General features: G+C 37.2%; 1 pseudogene; it reads left to right on the forward strand.

Annotated features, from left to right (window-relative positions):
- LOC102832114 overlaps positions 1-5,540 on the forward strand; it is an 11,939-nt pseudogene extending 6,399 nt beyond the window's left edge.
- The last annotated feature ends 491 nt before the right edge of the window (positions 5,541-6,031 follow it).

The following is a 6,031-nucleotide window of genomic DNA, read 5'->3' on the forward strand; positions in this document are numbered from 1 at the left end:
CTTGACTTTCATTATTGGATTCTCTGGGCAAATTATTGAATGATGCAGAAAACATCAAAAGAAGATGGAAGGAATATACAGAGTCACTGTACCAAATATACAGAGTCATGACAAAGGTCGCATATGCTCAAGAGCCAATGATACTGAAGGAAGAAGTCCAAAGGGCATTGAAGGAATTGGCAAAGAACAAGGCACCAAGAATTGATTATATAAAAATTGAAATCTTTCAAGAAAGTGAAGCAGCACAGGAGGCATTTATTCATCTGTGCCAAGAAATTTGGAAGACAACTATCTGGCAACTGATTGGAAGAGATCCATATTTGTGCCCATTCCAAAGAGAGGTGACCCAATGGAACATGGAAATCATCAGACAATATCTTTGATATCCCATGTGAGTAAAGTGTTTCATTCTGCTATGTGTAAGGCCGCTATGAATTGGTACTGAGTCAATGGCACCTATCAACAGCAACAACACACAAAAACACTCAGAAATATATAATAATTTGAAAAACCAAAGGAAACATTCTGCAAGCCTGCTTCCTGGCCACCAGCACACATGAGTCTAGAGACCTCAGCTGCTCTAATTCTCCATGTCCTCATCTCTGCCTCCATCTCTGGTGGTGCTGCTTCTCTGGATTGGGTCTCAGATTCTGCTTGAGCTCTTTTCCCTTGATGGTCCTAGGGTCTTCTGTTCCTGGACTATATGATGAACTACTCCCCAGTTTTTGTTACAGAACTTCTAACTTTACAGTTGTGACAATCACAATTAGTCATGATAACAATTACTCACAATTGAATCATAAGAATCTTATCCCCATCTCCTTTCACCAGACCTGTCTAAACAAGATGAAAACAATTCAGTGCAGATTCTACCTTCTCCCGCACACTCTGAAACGAAATCCATCTTGAAAACTTGTAAGCCAGTCACTTCATGTCTTTATAGCCTTCCCATTTTAGGTAGCTAATGTCTAAGTTGCCCGTCCGTATCATCCTTGTATACAGAGGGAATAGGATTGATCCTTCCCTCTGTAGACTCCTTCCCTGTCAGTGGGTATTTTGAGCTACTACATCCATAAGTATAGGTCAAGTTCATCAAATTGTAGCAATTTACACTTGTTTCCTTCATAAAAACAATTTTTTTTAAATCTTCCTCTATTCAAGTTCTGATCATTATGCCATCAAAATTAGGTCATATTGGTACTATCTACAACTTTGGGCATTCTTGTGCATTGCCCCTCACTTCATATCATCTGGATGCTTCACTCTCAGCTCTAGCCCTCTGTGGCTATGTCATTGTCCATGTGCTCAGGATTCCCCTGGTCACACCACACTTTGGACAACCAGCCCTTCCTCTTCTCTCTCTCATCTCCAGGTCAACCGGAATCTATGGAACGTGGTTGAACTCAGCCCATTTCTTCATTGCTGCCTTTCTGCCTCTTCCATTTATAACTTCCCAACATGGTTGCCAGCAAGCTTACATGCCTGCTCATGTTTGCCCTTTGAGTTTCGGCTTGTAAGATGGTTTGTCCTGAAGGAACTTGATTGTTTGCCTTGATGGCTCCCCAGAAAACAACTTGCTTGTTCTTGTAGTAGCCAATCACACTGCTGTTTTTGTTTTGGATTTTTCCTGCTGGTGTTTCTTTCAAGAAGTATCTTCTGTTCCTCCAGCTGCTCCAGGCTGTAGACCATTACTTTTTGATATAGTGACTCTGTGTATACCTTGCATCTTCTTTTTTTTCCTTTTCTTTAATGTTTTATTGTGAATGATATGATAGTTTACATGGGAGAACATTAGTTTTACATTCATCTTATCGTATATCATTTCATACCTTCCATCTTCTTTTGAGGCTTTCTGCATCATTCAATATTTTGCCCATGGAGTTCTTCAATATTGCAAATTGAGGCTTGAATATTTTTCTTCAGTTCTTACATCTTAAGAAATGCTGAGTGTGTTCTTCCCTTTTGGTTTTCTAATTCTACGTATTTGAAACATTTCTTTGTGACACTTTGCTTTGTCTTCTCCAGGTGCCTTTTGAAATTTTCTGTTCAGCTCTTTTGCTTCCTCATTTCTTCCATTCACTTTAGCTTTTCTATACTCAAGAGCAAGTTTCAGTTTCTTATGACATCTATTTTGATCTTTTCTTACTTTCATGTCTTTTTAATGACCTTATACTTTCTTCATGGATTATATTCTTAATGTCATCCACAACTCTTTTCAGTCATTAGTGTCGAATGCATCAAATCTGTTCTTGGGTAGGTCTCTAAATTTGGGTGGGATTTGTTAAGGTCATATTTTGATTCTCATGGGCTTGTTTTCATTTTTTTTCACTTCAGTCTGAACTTGCTTATGGGCAAGTGATGGTCTGTTGCACAGTCTGCCCTTGGTTTTGTTTGGGCTGATGATATCAAACTTTTCCACTGTTTCTTGTCACAGAAGTAGTAAATTTGATTCCTGTGTATTCCACTGAGTGAGGTGCATGTGTATATTCATCTTTTATGTTGTTTTAAAAAGGTGCTTCTATCACCAAGGCCATATTTTCCAACTACTGATACTTCCTCTTTGTTTCCAACCTTCACATTCCAATCACCAGTATTTATCAATACATCTTGATTTCAAGTGTGATGTGTGAGCCGTTTCAGACTGAAGAAGTTGGTAGAATTCTTCAATTTTATCATCACTGGCTTTAGTGGTTGGTGTGTAAATCTGAGTAATAGTGGTATTAACTAGTCTTCCTTGTTGTTGAATAGTACTAGAGACTAATAATCTGGTTGCTAAGGTTGCTCACATGAAATTTGATAGTGGCATAAATGATATTGTTGATGTTAGTGTTGCTAATTACAGAGCTAGAATTTGATTTTTTTTTTTTTTCTTAACATTTTATTGAGAATGGAAGGTTTGCAAAGCAGATCATCAGCTTCACATCCAACAAACCACACCCTTTGTTTCATCTCAGTGATTGCAACCCCCTCCATGTAACAACAGTTATTTCACTTCCTTCCTGTGGCTCCTATTCCATTCCTCTCCTTCCCAACCCTCCTTCCCAATCCCCAGATAAATGTTGCCCTTTTAATCTTGAATGGCTAACCATTCTATGATGAGCTTACCTCACTAGTGTTTCTGTCCCCCCTATATACCTAACCACCACTTGGCTGAAAATTGGACCACGAGGGTGACTAGTTTATTTGTGCCATGTATTAGAGTCCCAGAAAAATATACATTATAAGATAATGTGTATACACTGATTTTTCCCAATTTGAGAATTGGGAAACATAGTATTATGTTTCTATACCCTATGTGTGATCACATAATAGCATTTTGCAAGACCAATGACTTCTTTATAGCAAATACCTTTTTTCAGTAACATAAATGACAACTATATACTTGGATCTCACCTGATGAAATACACAGGAATCAAATGAACTGCATCTGTGGAAAGAAATCCTGGAGAAATTCAGTATTATCATCCAAAACAAGGCCAGAGGCCAACTGTGAAACTGACTACAATTGGCTCATATACACATCATTTAGGTTGAAGCTGAAAAAAATTAAAACAAGTCCACAAAAGCCAAAATACAACCTTGAGTATATACCACTTGAATTTAGAGACTCTCTCAAGATCAGATTTGACACATTGAACACTAATGAACAGAATACCGGAGAAGATGTTGGATGACATCAAGAACATCATAAATGACAGAACCTTGCAGGAACCCATGTGAGACCAGGAGGAGCCTGGTGCCAAGGGCCCAACTGCAGATGTGAAGCCGAGAGTACCTGGCTGGAGCTTTCTGCCACCTTCTGCCACAGCTCTGAACCAGACCCCTGAACCAAGAGAAAGTGGCTGGCAAATGTCACAGCACTTTTCCCTAGGATTTTAAACAAATCTATATTCATAAAGAGTAGCTGCATAAAAACCATAATATACCAAGAAAGCAAAAGAGATCCAGTTGAAATGTTTCACTTTGGACAGCTAGTGACAGTCTGTTCCCAAATGGTTCGATATTCAAAGCTGACTTTAAGAACACTAAAAGAAAATATAATTGTGATCTAGGTTATACACCAATGATAGTTGCTGCTGATTTTATCCAATCTGTTAAAGAAAGGGACAGTGAACTGACCACAAACCAAGGTGATTGCCCATTGATTGTTCAGTTTGCTGCTAATGATGCAAGACTTCTATCTGGTGCTGCTCACATAGTCTGTCCATATGCAAATAGAATTGACTTTAACTGTGGTTAGCCTCAGAGGTAAAGCTCAAAGAAGTTGGGAGAATTGTAAAAAATAAATCTATGTGAATATAGTGTTGTTGTTAGGTGCCGTCGAGTCAATTCCAACCCATAGTGACCCTTTATAGGGTTTCTGAGGAGAAGCTGGTGAGCTTGAACCACCCACCTTGCAGTTCAAACAACTTTGCAGTCTGGCACATTAACCCACAGCGCCACACCAGGACCAAAATTTAAAATATAGGTAAAAGAAGAGTTAAAATGCCAGGGCTCCAAGTACGAAACACGGAAAAAGTTATTAGAAACATAACTGCAAAGGTCTTTTCTGATTGCTGAACCTGTATCTAGACTATTGCAATATTTTGTCTAAATTCACCACTAGAATATTTGTGTGTGGATCTGACTTGCACTTCATCCATAAGTATTTTTGTGAGCATCTAATGTTTATGGCAGTCCCTAAAATGTGTATCTTTCTGCCATTTCAGATAATCCTGCCCTAAAAACTCTGATTCTTTGATTTGGGAGATCACCATGTATTTTCTCCTAATTAATTTTTTTAACAATGCTTTCTTATCATAATTTCTTCCTTTCTATACCACAGTTATTTAGTTGGGTTTAAGTAAACGGGTGTTGACAGAATGTACTTAATTTGACAGTAACACCCCTACCTTACTGGCACTGTACTAGGTTATCTGTCAATGATTTTAAATTTCCTTATAGAATAAAATCAAGATTTGTAAGCACAACACAATCCAAATCAGATAAGACATATTTGTGTACTCATTAGAAGAGTTAATATACTGAAGGCCAAACATGTCTTTCTATTCTTGAAACTATTAAAAGCTCTTGTTATGTATAGTAAACATCAAAGTTGGAATTAAGAAAATCTGAAGTAACTGCAGTTAATTACAAATACTTATTTCTGTTTTGGATGAGTGAATTTTCATTTTCTCACTTACCAATGGAAACACTTCTGTAAGTACTTGTTGGTCTGGGAACATGCTTTCCTAATCTCATAATTGATCCACTTCAAAATATTGGATCTTTATATTTTAAAAGTCTGCTTCCATTTTAGATCACTGGACAGAAAAATAGATTCACTCACATTTCAATGCTTCCATTTAGATTTTTATATTTCAGAAATTTACAAATCCTGTTTCATGTTTTTGTTATTTTTTGCTTTATAAAAGTGAGCAATGGCTGAAGGTTATGGGGCTTGCTTAATAAGTAAGCAGGAGCTTATTTAAGATATGGTGAAATAAGTAAGAAATCAAGTGGAAAACCCCAGATTTTCAATATCTATTAAAATAAGATAAAGACAATATTTTAATTTATTGACAAGATAGTCCATTATAGGCAGTCCCAGGTTTATGAACAAGATCCATTCCTAACTATGTCTTTAAGTCAAATTTGCAGGTAAGTCAAAACAGGAGTATACGGTTCTGACTTAGCCTTACTTTAATGCAACAAGCCTCAAAGCCTTTTCATTGATTTAAAAGCTTCATGTGCAACAAGTGAAAGTGATTGTAAAGAAGACTTTGTTGTGAGTAGGTTGTTTCAACTGTTTGAAAGTTAGGCAAATTTGCCTAACAGTAAAGGGCAGGTTCATAACCTGGGGACTGCCTTTACTTAGAAAAGATATTGTCCAGGTTGTAGGAGATAAATTAATTGATAACAGGTATGTGAATGTGTTGAAATACACGAAGAATGCAAAGGCTCATTAAAAAGAAAGGAAAGAAAAGATCAAAATGAATATCAGAAGAGACTCTGAAACTTGCTCTTGAGCATAGAGAAGCTACAGCCAGTG

This window comes from Chrysochloris asiatica, unplaced genomic scaffold, assembly GCF_000296735.1.
Source record: "Chrysochloris asiatica unplaced genomic scaffold, ChrAsi1.0 scaffold00052, whole genome shotgun sequence".
NCBI lineage: Eukaryota > Metazoa > Chordata > Mammalia > Afrosoricida > Chrysochloridae > Chrysochloris > Chrysochloris asiatica.